The sequence below is a fragment of the Dipodomys spectabilis genome, unplaced genomic scaffold (assembly GCF_019054845.1).
Source record: "Dipodomys spectabilis isolate Male_0828 unplaced genomic scaffold, ASM1905484v1 ptg000080l, whole genome shotgun sequence".
In the NCBI taxonomy this organism is placed as follows: Eukaryota; Metazoa; Chordata; class Mammalia; order Rodentia; family Heteromyidae; genus Dipodomys; species Dipodomys spectabilis.
In genome coordinates, this window is record NW_024870757.1 from 190,142 (window position 1) to 206,839 (window position 16,698).

Sequence of the window (16,698 nt, forward strand, 5' to 3'; positions counted from 1 at the left end):
TCAGCATCAGCCAGGGATACTCCAAGTGGGCAGGGCTGAAGGGGAGAGCCCACAAGCACATTATCTCCAGTGTCTACTTTAACTGGGGGGTCTTCCTCCTGGGAGCATTGTTTTTCTCATGTTCATGACCAGACCCAAAGCACAGGACAACATGACGAGTTTAATGGCCTATGGATACTGTTCCTCCCTGCGTCACAACCCAGCTGCTGATGTGCTGTACTTAGCCATGCTCTAGGTACCTGATGCTCTGTGTCTGGGGCTCATGCTCTGGTCCAGCACCTCCATGCTCTTGGTCTTGTACAGACACAAGCTGACAATGCAACACATCCAGAGGACCAGTGTCTCCACCAGAGCCTCTCTTGAGTCCAGAGCTACCATAAGCATCCTCCTCCTGGTGAGTGCCTTTGTCTTCTTTTACTCTGTGTCCTGCATCTATCGGATTTGCTTGTTTGTGATTTACAATCCTAGCCTGTGTTTTACTATATGGGGGTGTTTGCTATTGGCTGTTTCCAAGCCCTCAGCCATTTGCTGCTCATGAGTGGACACTCCACTCCCTGCAGCCTCCTCGTCACCTGCACAAAGAAGAAGAAAGTGGTCCTCCCCTGAGGCCCACCAAGTTTGCATCTCTGCTGAACTTTGCTTGGCCATTCAACAATCCCCACACCTAGATAAAAGTTATCTGCTGAGAGAGAGAGAGGTGTGCACACACATCCACACCTGCTCATTTGTGTGCTATATATCTGTGTGTGTGTTCATCTGTCTCTATTGTGCTGGCCTACAAAACTATATGAAAGCAAAAATGTTAGATTTTGAAATAATGCTCATTAGATCATGTCAATGTCCTCCAGAGAGTCTGCTCCATTAAGGAGTGGTAGTGTCAAGTTCAAGATAAACCGGTTAGGGCTGGGAAGGTGGCTCAGTGGTAGAGCGCTTGCCTTGCATGCCTGAGGCCCTGGGTTCCTCAACACCACATAAGAAAAAAAAGCCGGAAGTGGTGCTGTGGCTCAAGTGGTAGAGCGCTAGCCTTGACCTGAAGAGCTGAGGGACTTCGCCCAGGCCCAGAGTTCAGGCCCCATGACCGGACCAAAAAAAAAAGATAAACTGGTTAAACTCACCTAAATGTTTTCCTAATTACATTTTGAGTCTTTGATTTTTTGTTCCTTCTGTCTTTAATAGTTCCCTATGCAATGAAGCAAATCATTCTTAAAGCCCTTTATGTTCTGGGGAAGAAAGTAGTTGGAAAGAAATAGCAGCTGGGTGTTGATGGTTGATGGCTGTGTTATGATTTCCTGAAGAAGCAGGATTTAAGAATCACAGTTCAAAGCCAGTCTAGGCAGAAAACTCTCTGAGCCTCTCATCTCCAATAAACAACTAAAACATAAAGAAGATGGAAATGGTGCTGTGGCTGAAGTTGTAACTAACCTTGAGCGCTAACCTTGCGCAAAATCGTCCCAGGTATAGAATGGAGGCCCAGAGTTCAAGCCCCAGGATTGGCACAAAGAAGGAAAGAGAGACTGAGGGACACACACAGACAGACAGACAGACAGAGAAAGACAGAGGAGAGAGAGGGAAAGCCAGCACAGCAGGAAGGAAGGAAGGAAGGAAAGAAGGAAGGGAGGAAGGAAGGAACGAACGAACAAACGAACGGAGGGAAGGAAGTGAGGAGTCCTGCTGGTGTAGCACTAACCACAAACATCAAGGCTCTTTCCTGACAGTTACTCCCTTAGTCTGGTGCTTATTTCTTCCACATAATTTATTTTCACAACTCTTGATTTTCCTTGGCAGTCTATGTTACATATCTCTAGACTCTCTGCTAACTCAACAAGGACATTAAGTGTATTTTTGAAAAGCACATTTTTTAATGTAAAGTTGTTTTTACAACACGATGGATCCTTGAGAAAGTCCCTTGCTTGGCTCTTGTGACATTTCCTGCAGTGCTCCTCATGTTCCTTGTTATGAGGTCACTTTACCACAGCCTCTGGGGTGCTGGTGAAGGTTGTTGTGCTGAATGACAGGCAGGGCCCTCTGGTCCAGGGCTCTCCACCTCCACCCTTTTCTTCTTGGGAATGAATTGCAGGGTGACAGCAAGCCATAAGTAGCACTGATGCCCAAGGGACAATCACCAGCCCTGTGCACAAAAGCTTAGGTATAGGACCCAGGCCCAGATTTCAAGTCCCGGGACCAGCACAGAAAAAGAAAGCAAGCAGATGGCAGGCCTGCCTCCAGGAGCCATCCAGGGAGTAAGCCAGGTGTTGAGTGGACTGTGAGCTCTGAGTCACGTCCGGCACTTCCCCTCCCCCACAGCGCTCAGCAACGCTCCACACGCTTTTCCTCTTTTTTTTTTTTTTTTTTTGGTCCACCGTGGGGCTTGAACTCTGGGCCTAGGCCCTGTCCCTCAGCTCTTCAGCTCAAGTTTAGGCTCTGCACCCAACACACCCCTGAAGAAGTCCGCTGGAAGCACATCCTCCCATCGTTAGGCTGACATGCAGCCCTGCCTGGACTCGTTACTTCTGGAGAGTTCACACATTCAGGACATCTCTCTCCATCTCTGTCTCCTCCTTTCTTGCTGAGCAACCTCAGTTCTGTGCCACCATCTTGTTTCCTGTCTCCTGTGTCCTTGCCATTTGGTGGCCAGACTCCTGACTCCTGATAACCCTCTGCACACATGCTGGTCAGAGCTCACAGCCAGCTCCTGACTTGGCTTCATTCACAGCAGCACCTGGTGTCTATGCTCAATATGAAGGAGGGATGAGACACGCTGGGTAGGATGAACTAGGCGCCAGGAGAGATCAGAGGGGGTGAACACTTGGGCGCCATGCTTGCTGCCCAGGGCATAGGAGGCTTCACCCAGGACAGGAGGAAGAGGAGGAGGGGGGCCTTCAGCCAAGGCAGCTCAAGGCAGCAGCAGGTAGGGTTACTGTGCATTCATGCACCCTTGGGGGGGGGGGACTGCCACTGAGGCCGAGCAGGCGAGCTGTCCTGAGACAGAGGACAGGATACGGGTGGTGGGGCAGGCAGTGGCAGGGGAGCCCGGGACTCACTGGTGGAGCTCTGCCTTCACAGCACTGGACACTCCCGGGTAGCAGACGGAGAGGAGGCCTCAGGCAGAGGTGCGGAAGGTGAACCATTTGCCCCCTGCCAGCCATTTCACCAGCAGCATGAAGTGGAATTCGAGGACAGAGGGCGCGAGCTCGTGAGAGATGGCCCACAAGGTGTTGGGAGACGACAGTAAAGTTTAAAGGCCATCTTGACCCTGGTGCTCACTTGAAGGCATATACAAGGAGCTGGCTTTCTTGAAAAACACGAGGTGCCTGGGATTGCTTAGCTATGTCTGCAGAGTTTGTCTTACTTTCTACCAGTTGACCTTGTCCTGTTTTTATTGCACTCTGTTTTTACTGAAATTTTCCTTGTTTTTCTGGACTATTGTAACCTTATGTTACCTCTTGACTTCTAATTGTATATATTAGGGAAAGTTAAAAATAAACGGTGTTTCAGTCTTTAGCTGCAGACCTCCCGACCCCATCTTTTGTCTTATATCTATATTTTTCCGCATCCTCGCCCTCTAATTCAGGATTCCCTTTCATTGCCGGCAGGCTCTAGCAAGTGGCGCCTGAACAGGGACCTGAAAACTTGGGATCAAGACAGAGGACCCCACTAAGGTAAGAGGACGCATCTGGGAAAAGAGCGTGTGATAGTATAATCAGGAGTAAGAAATTATGGGTCAAGTTAACAGCTGCACATTATACATGCAAACTCTTGGGGCATGCTTCAAGCTCGAGGAGTGAAAGTTGGACAGAGGCAGTTAGAGAGTTCCTTTCGCTTTGTTAAGGAAGTATGTCCCTGGTTCCCAGAGGCAGAAACCATTAGTTTAAAAACTTAGCAAAAAAAAAAAAAAAGGATTCAGGGACACTATGATGCAAATGGCCTGTAAGTTAAAACATTGGTGCTTTGTAATTGTCTGGTATCTGGGTAGCCTGCAGGTTCTGTATTGGGATTGGCTTGGCGGACGCGCTATAAGACAGCCAACCAGGCCGGTGGGAGACGTCCCCTGGATCCCCATCAGGGTAAACTATCCACTAGTGCGGATATTTGGGCCCGTCTCTAGTCCAGCACTTTCTGTCTGACAGTCTACAACGTGCATGCTGTAAATGTGTTTTGTCTCAATGTTTGTGTGTATGTATTTTGGAATTCTTCAAATGTTTCTTCTCTCAGATTCATCCTGATGCGAGATCCCAGAGGAGACTGGCTAACACCCCCTCAATATCTGTATCTCTCTAGCTCCTTCTTTGTTACTTACACTTTAAACTGACCCCGCTTTCTACCTTTCACTGCCACCTCCTCCACCCTCTCTGGATCCAGAAGTAAGGGAGTGGTGCTGGGTGAAAAACCTGGAGATTCTAACAATAACTTAAAAGGGCCGGCAGTGAGAACTTGCAGCCAGATGAAACTGCAACTGACCACCTGCAAGTGACACCAGCAAGATCTTAACCTCGGGCCTTAGTCCAGGGGGTCTGAGTATGGGTGGGGGGAACCTGTCAGGCTGAGGGCATGGCCGTTAGGGACTTCTTTCTCTTGCCCCAAGATGACTGGAAATTCTCCTCCATCTTGGAAGGACCCTGGGTCAACATTAGCAGGAATCTAAAAGAAAAATCCTCCGGAGGTGAGTAGAGGGGGTTCGAGTCCCTTGGTAAGTGGATTTGAGTCCCTCTTGTGAATGGTGGTGAGATGTCGTGCCATTCACTAAGACTTGATTTTGTCTTTGTGGCCACTTGTCTGTCTTGTTTACTTCAGTGTGTTTTCTGCTATGTTTTCTGAGGTAGGGATAAACTGGGGGCCCATTAGCCCCCAACTCAGCCTTTGGTTGTTGTCTTGTCTAGTTCTGTTTTAGTTTTAAATGTATCTACAACTGATTTTGATTTTTGCGTGCTTTAAGATCTGTGTGTGTTTTGTATGTGTTTGTGAACATGTTAAAGATAAAAATTATCAGCATGCTGTAACAATTGGGTAAGTTTAAGTTTAAAATTCAAAAGGTTATGAGGTTTGGATATTACCAAAAATTTTTAAGAATTTTCACATTGTTTTAAATTACTTTTTAAGGATTCTTTAACTTAGAAAATTAAAAATAGGCTTAAAAACTAGTGAGGCCACAGCCTGCCAAGCCTATGTACTACTTGTATCCTTAACAGTCTGTGTAGAAATTTACACCCCAGCATGAGGTGTGACAGTCCCTTGGAGCCACTGAGAGACCCTGCTGTTGCTGCTGCTGCTACAGCCTGACAGTCACCAGGAGGAAATCTACATTGTTACCCTGACCAACTCCACCATGGAAAAAGTAGACTTAACTCCTGCCTGATTCCATTTTTTGGATGGCTTCGTTTTGTCCATGTTAACATATAACTACTCTTATTTTATTATGGCTACTCCTCTTGCCAGGGATACCAGCAAACATTGTATTGCTCCTTCCCTACACTGCTTTGCCACTATGGGACTTCCTAAACATATTAAAACTGATAAGGGTCTGGATTATGTCCGACAAGCTTTTCAAACTTTTTGTAAATCCTACCAGATTTTTCACTCTACAGATATTCCTTATATTCCTCAAGAACAAGAAATATTTAAAAAGCCAATGGGCTGTTGAAACACCCAATTTTTAAACTAAAATGAGGGAATTATACCCTTTCTCTCCAGTTAATATTCTTTTCCTGCTTTATTTGTGCTAAATTTTTTAAGCATAGATTGTAATGGCCTTTCTGCAGCACAGCGGTTTTGGGAAAAAAGAGAGCAAAGAGCTTTTGCCCAAGTTAAGTGGAAGGATCTTTAACAGGTGATTGGCACGGGCCCTGATCTAGTTTCAACTTGGCAAGTTGGTCTACAAGTTGGTCTGCCTGAGAGTACACCCGAGGTGTTCCCCCCCAGGGGATTGTGAACCCACTCTAATGGCTCTCCCCTTTGAGTTAAAACTGCAGAAATCAGTGTAACACTTGCAAAAACCAAAGGGAAATGGGCTCAAAAATAGAATACCTCCTCAGGGAAACTTCATCCAGGGCTTCTTGGAACTGCAAAAATATTGCCCGATGGCTGTCTATAATTGTAATAACTTCATGGGGCGTCCTGTCTTTTAGTAGGGCAAATAAGGGCACAAGACTATCTTTAGGGACAGGAACCCATGGCAACAGCCAATTGATTTCCCCTAAAAGGCTCTGAATTTGGGTGAAGGTCAGAGAGGCTGGAATATCCAGCAAAGGCTTAAGGGCTTGGCCTGAGTCAAGGTAAGGTGGGTTCCAAGCACCTTAAAAGGAGGTACCTTTTGAATTTTATTGAGGGCTATGGTAAAAACCCACCCTTTTTAAATATGGCGAGAACCTGGGCCAGAAGGCCCTCCAGGCGGCCCGGAATTGGTGCCCCAGGATTATATCATCCATGAAGGCATAGGCAAGGGAGGTATCTGAACCAAGCATAGGCCCTAAAAGTGTGGCCAAGTATTGTTGGCAAATGCTGGACTAGAAGGGATGGAGAAAGCAAACTTCTTGCAGTCATCTGGATACAGGGGGATATTTAAAAAAAATCTTGAATATCAATCACAACCAAGTTATATTCTGAAGGTATAGCAGGAGTCCAGGGCCTGCCTCTTAGGGGAGGTCCTACTAGCTCCATCCTTTCTTTTACCTTACTTAGATCTTGGAGCATATACCAAGCCACAGAGGCTTTTTGAATAACAAATAGGGGTGTGTCCAAGGACTCACAGAAGGGAGTACTTACCCAAGGTTTTTCTGCTCCTCCACCAGAAGTTGGAGGGCTACAAGTTTAGGTTTGGTCAATGTCACTGCTCCACCCAGATAGGGCTTCCTGGCTTCCACCTAATGGGAGGTACTGGGGGTGGGAGAGTGGCCTTTAGGATTGGGGGTGCAACCGAGCGAATTCCTTATGTTCTTCTCTGTAATTATGAAAGTTAAAAAAATCCTTTTCCTTAATTCCCTCTAGTTCCTGTTTAAGCCTTTGTGCTTCTTCCCCATCCAGGATATCATCACAGGATGCTCGATAGTCTGTAGTGACCATGGCATGCATTTGTCTTAACATGTTGCCCTAGTAAATTGGCAGTGAGGTTCTTTGCCACTAAAGGGCTTATCCTTCCCTGCTCTCCATCTGGGCTAGTCCATTTCATAAGGATGACCATCTTTTTGGACTGGGAGTTGCCCCCTACCCCCAATATTGGGGCCCCAGGTGCAAGCTTCCAGTCCAAGGGCACTTCCTCCACCCTAAGTATGGTTCAATCTGCCCCCGTGTCATTTAAGCAGTCAAACTGCTTCCTGCCTATGTTATGAGAATACTCATTATAGGGCAGAGTCTCTCCACCAGGGGGATGGTGCCATGGGCCTGAGTCATCCTGCCACGAGGCTGCCTGGTCCTTGCAGCAAAGGGGGTCACTCGTTGAGTTAACGGGGCTGGAGAATGCCTCGACCTTAGTTTAAAGGCTTTCCATCTAAATCAAACATGGATCGACAATCCTTTTTCCAATGGTATCCTTTCCTGCACCTGGGGCAGGGTGTAGGGGGCAGTTTGCCCCCCCCCCTCCCCAAGGTGGTTGGTGGGGGATTGTTGTAAAGAGTCCCTCCTAAAGTGCCCCTCCTGCCCGCATTTAAAACAAGTCCCTCTCCCCAATGGTATTGGGGTTCCTTGGCCCTGGGCTGCAGGTGATGGGTAATAGCCTCAGTCATTGCAGATGTCTGAGCCTGTAAGGCTAAAGCGAGTGATTGGGACTGGTGCTGCTGCATTCCCACATCCTGCGAGGCCACCACCCATCTGCTCAGGGAACTCTCTCTCAATCCTGCACAGGCCATGCGGCGGTCTGCATTCATCCCTTCCCAGACCAGCAGCTTTACAAACTGATCTTGGAGGTTCCCTGCTGGCAGATTGCAGTTAATACTCTATTGGACTCGGTCTACAAACTCAGCTAGAGGCTCACCAGGTTTTTGTCTCACTCCTGCTCTGGGGAACTCAGTAGGCCCATCATCCAGTTTGTACCATGCGGCAAGTCCTGCCTGCCTCGCCTGGTCACAGTACGGACCAGGTATTGTGGCCTGTTTGACCCAGTGAAGTGCCCTTCCCGAGTCTCTGTTAACATGGCATAAGTAATAGGTATCTCGGGTTGACCCTGCCGGTTATTCTCCGACTGCACTCTGCTTTCCTCCTTAAAGAAAGCACACCATTTAATAAACTGAGAACTGGGGAGGATGGCTTTGGCCACATCCAGCCAGTCCTCAGGGTCACACGGCATGGCAGGGGAGGAAAAGGAACCAATCACTGTCAAGTTCACACCCTATCATGCACCTAAGCTTCCACAGTCAGGTTATGCAATAAACATAAAGCAAATCAAGCTCTGCCCACTCAACTACCTCTCTCAGCACCATCTTTGCTGCCCATGTGCTCTACACACAGCCGTGCTGTCGTCAAAATCATGGGTGAACGGGAACCCGAGACTGTACAGGTGGGACTGGACTGTACAGGTGGATCTGGGTGCTCAGTTTCTGGCTCATTAACTCCCTCTGGAATGCAGGCCATAGAACCTGAGCTTTGTTTCAGAGGACGGCCATGGTAACTACTGCACCCAGCTTTTCCATCTGAGAGCCATCACAGCAGAATCCTGACTCGTGTCTGACAGTACATCCCTTTAACATTTTGGGGAAGGGTCCAGTCCCACGTGCCAACAGGAGGACCACAGAGTACAGACTGATGCCCTGGTAGGCCCCCAGCCTGGCCCTGTCAGCACCCTGTCACACCCTTTCTGCTTGATCACACTTTGACACAGTCTTCCCCATTCAATGAAATCAGCATTAAAAAAAGTACAAAATGAGAGGTTTTGAGAGCTTCTAGAGAGCTGAAGATGTGAGGGTTCGTGGAGCATAGTAGGTGTAGACAAGGCACTCGGCTCCCAGGGCCTTGCCATGCATATATTTTCAGTGGCATCCTTTATGGTGAACCTGTGAGGATTTGTTCCCGGTCTTGATTCCTTTGAGCTGATCAGCCTCACGTGGGGGCAGAGTCAGAAACACAGGCAAACAACCTGGGCCTTCACATCCCCAGCAGGGGAAGTTAGGGTGAGGAGTGAACCGAATTAGAGGGGCCGGGCTGTGTCTGCTGTTCCATGAGGAAATGATCAGGTGGAAGTTATGACTCAGGTTGTAGAGCACCTGCCAATGAGCAAAAGCATCATATACCTGCTTCAAGTCCTAGTCTCAGATTTAAAAAAAAAAAAGGAAATGCTTGCTTACTACTGGGGAGAAATGCTCAAATTTTCAGGTCCACAGATTTTCTGTTGACTGTGGTAGAAATGTGGAGAAAAGTCAGGGAATTTTGTTTTTCTTTACACATGGCCTGTAAGCTATTTCACAGTCCCAATCCAGTGCTGGTGAACAGGAAAGTAGTGTCTGTGGGTGAGTGTTTCAACATCCCATGATGAGTTCACTCTGAATTAAGGGTGGGTCCTAGAGCCAGTCACAGTGTCCTCCTAAGCACCCCAGCTGGAGAAGACCCAGTACACAGAGGGTACAGTCTGGAAACAGAGGCAGGGGTTGGCTGAGGATACATCCATAAGCCCAAGAAAATCAAGAACCATAACTGGGCCTTGAGTGAGGAGAGGAGTGCAGAGTAGATCCCCATAGAAGCTGCGAATGTAAGCCAATGTGTGAGGCTATTTGTCCCAACAGCCCCAGAGAACAGGTACATCAAATTCTCATAGTGTGTGCACATGAAGGGAGAAAGTATCAGTGAGACACTCTCTTCTCTGCAGAAACCAGGCTGGGAGCAAGGGACACCAGCCTAGGCAAGCCTGGGAGGACAGTGTCCTAACCTCAAGGCTCTGATTGTAACCATAGCAGCGGACTGCAAACCCTCCCCTCTGGGCTTCTCCTGTCTTGCTCCAGTGCACGGAGCACAATGGTATCACGTGTGCTGAGTGCAGTGAAATCACTGAGAACAGCTAACCCTGGTGGGCACAGAAGGCCTCCTTCCCCAGGGCATGGCAGACCAGGGAGCTGCATTGAGGTGAAGAATGGTCCTATGGCCCAGGAAGGCGAAAAGTGACTGAGAACTACCCTGCAGATTATCCTCTCATCAATGCATTTAAGCATCTCTTTGGGATCACAATGGAATTGATGAACAGTTAGGTAAAAAATGCAGCTGGGCTTAGTGATGTGCACCTGAAATTCCAGCACTGAGGAGGCTGAGGCAAGAGGATACTAGGTTCAAGGCTAGCCTGGACTACACAGTGGAGACCCTGTCTTCAAAAGCAAAAGAGGGTCTGGGAAGGTGGCTCTGTGATAGACTGCTTGCGTTGCATGCAGGATGCCCTGGGTTTGATTCCTCAGCACCACATAAGCAGCAAAGGCTGGAAGTGGCAACGTGGTTCAAATGGAAGAGCACTAGCCTTGAGTTGAAGAGCTGAGGGACAGTGCCCAGGCTGAGTTCAAGCCCCATGACCGAGCAAAAAAAAAAAAAAAAGAATAGAAAAGGAGAGGCTGGGAATGTAGCTCAGTGGTAGACTGATTGCCTTGCATGCATGCTGACCAGGGTTCAATTACTCAGCATCACCTAAGCAGAAAAATCCAGAAGTGTTTCTGTGGCTCAAGTTGTGGAGTGTTAGCCTTGAGCTGAAGGGCTGAAGAATATTGCCAGGGCTACAGTTCAGTACCTATAACCGACAGAAAAAAAAAGTCAATAGAAAATGAAATATTTAGGCTTATTCTCAAGAATATGTAGATCCTTTAACACCATATCCATTGAGGCACTATTCACCACAGCCAAGAAACAACCCAGAAGTTCCATGATGTCTGCAGAGAAATGAGTGACACAGTACATGGTCATGTGGAGTAAAGTCAGCCAGGTTCAGAGCAGTGGAGTCAAAGACCAAACTGGATGAATGCATAAAGAACATGGAGCCTGGTCAGTCAGTGCTGGAGTCCCTGGCGGGAGGCGTGATCTTGGGATCCCACCCCTCCAGTGCCTCTGATGACCCTTCATCAAGATTTTTCTGTTCGAGGCACAGTTCAGTACCCAGGATGATGAATGCTGACATGGATGTTGATGCTGAAAATCAGAGGGAACTGGAGGAAAAAACACGACTAACTAATCAAGTGCTGGAACTCCAACACACACTTGAACATCTCTAAGCAAGAGTAGAAGTAGTTAAGGAAGAAAACTTGAAGCTAAAATCAGAAAACCAAGTTCTTGGACAATATATAGAAAACCTCATGTCTGCTTCTAGTGTTTTCCAAACAACTGACTCAAAAAGCAAAAGAAAGTAAGGGATTGAGTTCCCTTCTCATTTATGGAATTGCTGCTTCTCTCCCTCTCTCTCTCTCTCCCTTTCCTTCTCTCTGTCCTTTCTCCCTCCCTCCCTCTCTCCCCTCTTTAGAACTTGGGTAGATTCCAAACATTACAGAACCTTTGTTTGTGGCTTCATTGAATGTTTATTAAAATAATTTCAAATCTAGGCAAAATTAACTACTTAACAGGAGACTTCCATGAGTCTGGGTATTATGTTAGTCTAAAAAAATGTGCAGATGTATTGTAGAGATTTTAAAAGTAGAATTGCATATATTTATGAAACTTGAAGATGCATGTTGTATTGAATTTGCTTTGATATACAGGCTTAGTCTTTTACTACATGCTTACTTATTAAGATATACAAGAAAATAACTGTGTTCTGAAAATGTGACCAAAATCATTTACTGAGTGCATAGCTTCATGTATGTACTTGTTCACCATTGTGTGCCTCTCCTCCATCTGCCTCATCCTCCCCATTTACCTTCTCCTAAATCAAGATAGTTTCACATTTGTAAAAGTACTTTGATTAGTAGTCACCTGACAATAACCTAATCTGTAAGTCCTGAAGTTAACCAAAACCTTGCCTAAAGTTTGTCAGTTGTACTTTCTTATAATAAGATAGGAGTGATGGTTTCTCTTTAACCATTTGAAAACAGATTTGGGCTATAAAGAGGATTTTAAGTTGAAACTAAATTATCAAATTGAGATCTGTTTAGAAAGAAAGAAGCAACTTGCTTTTGCACCAAATAACCCACTTGCTATCTGAAAAGATAAGAATTTTGGTTACGGGCTGCGAAGGTGGCTCAGTGGTAGAGTGCTTGCCTTTAAAGTATGAGGCCCTGGGTTCAATTCCTCAGCACCACATAAGCAAAAAAAAAAAAAGCTGGAAGTGGTGCTATGGCTTAAGTTGTAGAGGGCTAACCTTGAGCTGAAGAGCTGAGGGACAGCGCCCAGGGCTAGAGTTCAGGCCCCATCACCGGACCCCCCCCCCCAAAAAAAATAAGAATTTTGGTTATATATCCATTATAAGTAGAAAGTTTGGGAGGAATACATAGAAATAGATAATAAATAATGTGATAAAAGTAGGTACAAACTCCAAATGTTTTCACTCCAGATTTGTATTGTCTCTGGCACAAAACAGAACTTCTAGGGAATATATATATATGAAAATGGGTTAAGTTTGACTGATCTTACATACGCCACATACTATGCTATTGCAGCTCTAGGGTTTGGTTGCAAGCTTTATTTGTTTTACCTAGTCAATTAACTGTTACCAAATTCCTTCAAGAGTGTACTGGTATTAGAATCATGAATGAGAGAATTTTATATGTATAATAATTGGTAAGCTCAGTATTTTTATCTCACTCAGTAAATTCAACTAATTGGTTGGTAGACATTTAGTCATTCTCATAACAATTTCTAAAAATTTAGTTCATAGATTCCATTTGGTGAAGTAATCAATATCTCCCCCATCTTTGTTTGAAGAAGTGAACAGGCCTTTCTTAGGTTGGGTGGATCACCTTTTCTGCCTTACCCATCATCGGGAACTTTTTCAGTGGGAAGCTGAAGGCTCTGTCTTAGGTTGGTCAGACTGGCACTCTCTCTTACCCATCTCTGACTGCAGCTCCTCTCTGGGGGAATTTATTTATATGGAGCTTGATCTTATGTAGCTGGCTGGCTAAACTCAAAAGAGAGTTTTGCAGTGCACGTATAATACAAGGAAGGCATAGAGAAACCATCAGTAAAAGCATTCCCAGGCCAAGGAATCACATTAGCAATACTTTGACATAAGTCAGGGAAGGGATATAGCGTTGAAATTGTTTAAACAGATTTTTTTAGCAGTTTTTGCTACTTTACAGTCCAGAGGTAGGGCTTATGTAGTATTATGAGCAAGCTGATTAAGATAATGGGCTGTTTGTACGATTTGTGTTAGTGCCACAGCAGCTGCTGCTGCGGAAGCAGCTAACAAAATAAAGGCCAAAACATCAGCTAAAGTAGAACAACAAATCGACGAGGGAACATTAGTTCTTTCAATTGCCTTAACACCTGAATGCCAGAATTTTTATGCCAAGTTTTAGAAATATTTAGAGGAATCATAACAAAAAATGTTTGTCTAGCAATAAGTATGGATTTAGTTATGCCAGTATACAAGCAAATAGTAAAAAAAAAAAAAAAATTAGAACAGGTAACATTAAAATAATTAGCTCCTACAGAAATATTAAACAGTCCATACATAATGACATCGGGTGGTGATACACAACTAATAATTATTTTTTTAAAGGATTAATTGGGCCAGGTTATGTTGTTGAGTGCAGCCACCAGCATCCAAACATGATGTTGAGGATGCCCATTCATCCACCACAGTCCAAGATTGTACTTGTTAGTAAGATTAGCTCCAGACCAGTCCATTAATTGAGAGTTAGTTCCAGAAATATTGGTAACAAATGGCTGTACATGCCTGCACCTTATTGGATGATGGTCTCCAGTAGATACTACTATTTGTGAAGAATTAATGCAAGGGAGTATCATATAGGATGGAGTAGAATTTGCATGAACTGGGTGTTGAGTTGGTAAAGATGTCATCTGTATATTTTACATTTGGTTTTTGTCCGGGATCCAAATTTTATGAGTCATGGATAGCATTATAATACAGCCTGGAATGAAGCCTGTAGAGCTGGTGGTAAAGCAAAAAGGAGTTCCAATAACTGAAGCTGAGATATCTCCCATCTTGGTGTGCTGGATGAAGGGATCCGGGGCTGTATTGTATGCTGATCTATTGATGTGAATGATTACTTCAACTCCCTCCCAAGTTGTAGGGTGCACAATTGGGGGATCCAGCACGTAAGCCCAATGTGTCAGCATTTGTGTGATCTGAATGAGCCTCCACAATCCTAAGGCAATGCTCAGGCAACCAGCGGGAATTATTTTCTTCCTGAAAAAAAACACAAATCATGTCCTTGACCCCATATTAAAACCGGATCGGGCCCATGCCAATCACCTGTTAAAGGATCCTTCCACTTAACTTGGGCAAAAGCTCTTTGCTCTTTTTTTTTTCCAAAACCACTGTGCTGCAGAAAGGCCATTACAGTCTAAGCTTAAAAAATGTAGTACAAATAAAGTGTGAGAAGAATATTAACAGGAGAGAAGGGGTATAATTTCTCCCCCCTTTAATTTAAAAATTTGGTGTTTTAGTAGCCCATTGGCTTGTTTAACAATTTCTTGTCCTTGAGGAATATAAGGAATATCTGTAGAGTGAACAATCTGGTAAGATTTATAAAAAGTTTGAAAAGCTTGTCCAACATATCCCGGACCATTATCAGTTTCAATATGTTTAGGAAGTCCCATAGTGGCAAAGCAGTGTAGGGAATGAGCAATAGAATGTTTGCTAGTCTCCCTGGCAAGAGGAGTAGCCATAATAAAATTAGAGTAGGTATATAGTAACATGGACAAAGCGAGGCCATCCAAAAGATGGAATCAGGCAGGAGTTTAGTCTACTTTTTCCATGGTGGAGGTGGTCAGGTTAACAATGTAGATTTCCTCCAGGTGACTGTCAGGCTGTAGCAGCAGCAGCAGCAGGGTCTCTCATTGGCTCCAAGGGACTGTCACACCTTGTGCTGGGCTGTAAATTTCTACACAGACTGGTTAAAGATACAAGTAATACATAGGCTTGGCAGGCTGTGGCCCCACTAGTTTTTAAGACTATTTAGACGATAGCTAAGAACAAATTAACAAGATGACACCTTTTTTAACTAGATAGATTTTTTAAATAAGGCTGATATTTTTTTAGACAGAGATAGAGGTCTCAGGCCTGTACTACTATTTTTCATGTCTTTTTTGTCTATTTTGTCACATTTTTTTAGGACTGTTCCCTTGTCCTAAAAAGGGGATGATGGGCGAAGATTCATCTTTTGTAAATTCTTCAGGCTGACTGAAGGGTATTGATCCTACCTAGCCAGGAACCTATAACCTTAGTCTATTTTACAAAGATGTTACCAGGATTAGATGTCATTAAAAACAATATTTTAACTTTTGACAAATGCACAGACTTTTTTTGGCTATAGCAGTGTAGCTTGTTTAGCACTTTGGTTTGTAAAAGCATCTTTAGGAATGTGACCTCTAGTGACCCTAACAATGCCTAAGTCACCTGTGCAGGCCTTTAGACAGATGTGAATAGAAACACACTCTTAGCTTTACAATCTTTTTTCTTGAGCACCTACAGGGGTTGGGATTTAAACCATCCCCCATATTTTATAACTTTAGCTTTTTAGTACTATCACAAGTTTCTGTCCCTACAAAGTAGATAGTCATGGATATTAGGCATGCTTACAAACTATCTTCCCATGACCTCCTGGCTCTGACCAATTTTTGAAGGGCCATGCACAAATGACTCTAGGATTTGACATTTTTGTCATCCAAGCAGTAGCTTACTGTCTCTGGATGCTCCTCCATTGCTCTTGTCCCAGGAATGTTTTCTCTACACTGAGATAAATGCCTCATTTGCATTTCCCTTAGCTGGTTGCTGGACATGAACTCGGGCCTGAATGCTGTCCCTCAGCTCTACAACTCAAGGCTAGCACGCTGCCACTATGAGTCCCAAAGCAACTCTGCTTGCTCTTTCAGCACTCTGCTGGCTGAGTAGAGGTGACAGTCTCACAGGTACCTTTTTCTGCCCGGGCTGGCTTTGAACCAGTTTGCAGATCAATGAGTCTTATAAAAGGCCACTTTACTCCAATTAAAAGCAACAAGGTGGTCAACATAGAAGTAGCTTTTAAGCATGCTCTTACCTGAAACTTATTAATAGCGATCGTTACATCTAACAAACTTATAAGAATCCTCTGTGTTTTGTTCTTGGCTTGCTAGAAACTTAAAAAACCTCTAAGATCAAACTGGAATAGCAATTAAGCAATTATTTTGGTAATCCTAATTTTTTTACTTTGAGGCAAATGTTAAGAACAATTTTACTTTTAAACATTATATCTACTTATCTGTTAGTAATTTTTAAGCCTCCTATTAATCTCTTTTATTATTTTATATTTTAGTATTTAGTTACAATAAAAAAAATCCCTTAAAATCTCGAGGCCAAGTGTCACTCATTGTATCTTGGCTGTTTGTTTTAAAACAGTTACACATTAAAACTTTTAAACTCAAATGAAAATTTTTCCTTAATGCAAAAATTACAATCATCACTGTACCAAGAAATTAAACTTAACACATTTATGACTTTTAAAAACATATCCCAATTGTAGAACATCCTTGAAAGCAAGTCACATTATACAAATACATTTTAAACCCTCTTTTTAAGACCAAGGCACAGTTTTAGCAATACTAATCAGATCATCACATCACTAATTTTTACCATCATATTTCTTGTGTTTA

The 16,698-nt window shown here is 44.4% G+C and overlaps 1 pseudogene; it reads left to right on the forward strand.

The window, feature by feature from the left end:
- Window positions 1–11,054: 11,054 nt before the first annotated feature.
- Window positions 11,055–11,423, forward strand: LOC122110714 (annotated as a pseudogene).
- The last annotated feature ends 5,275 nt before the right edge of the window (window positions 11,424–16,698 follow it).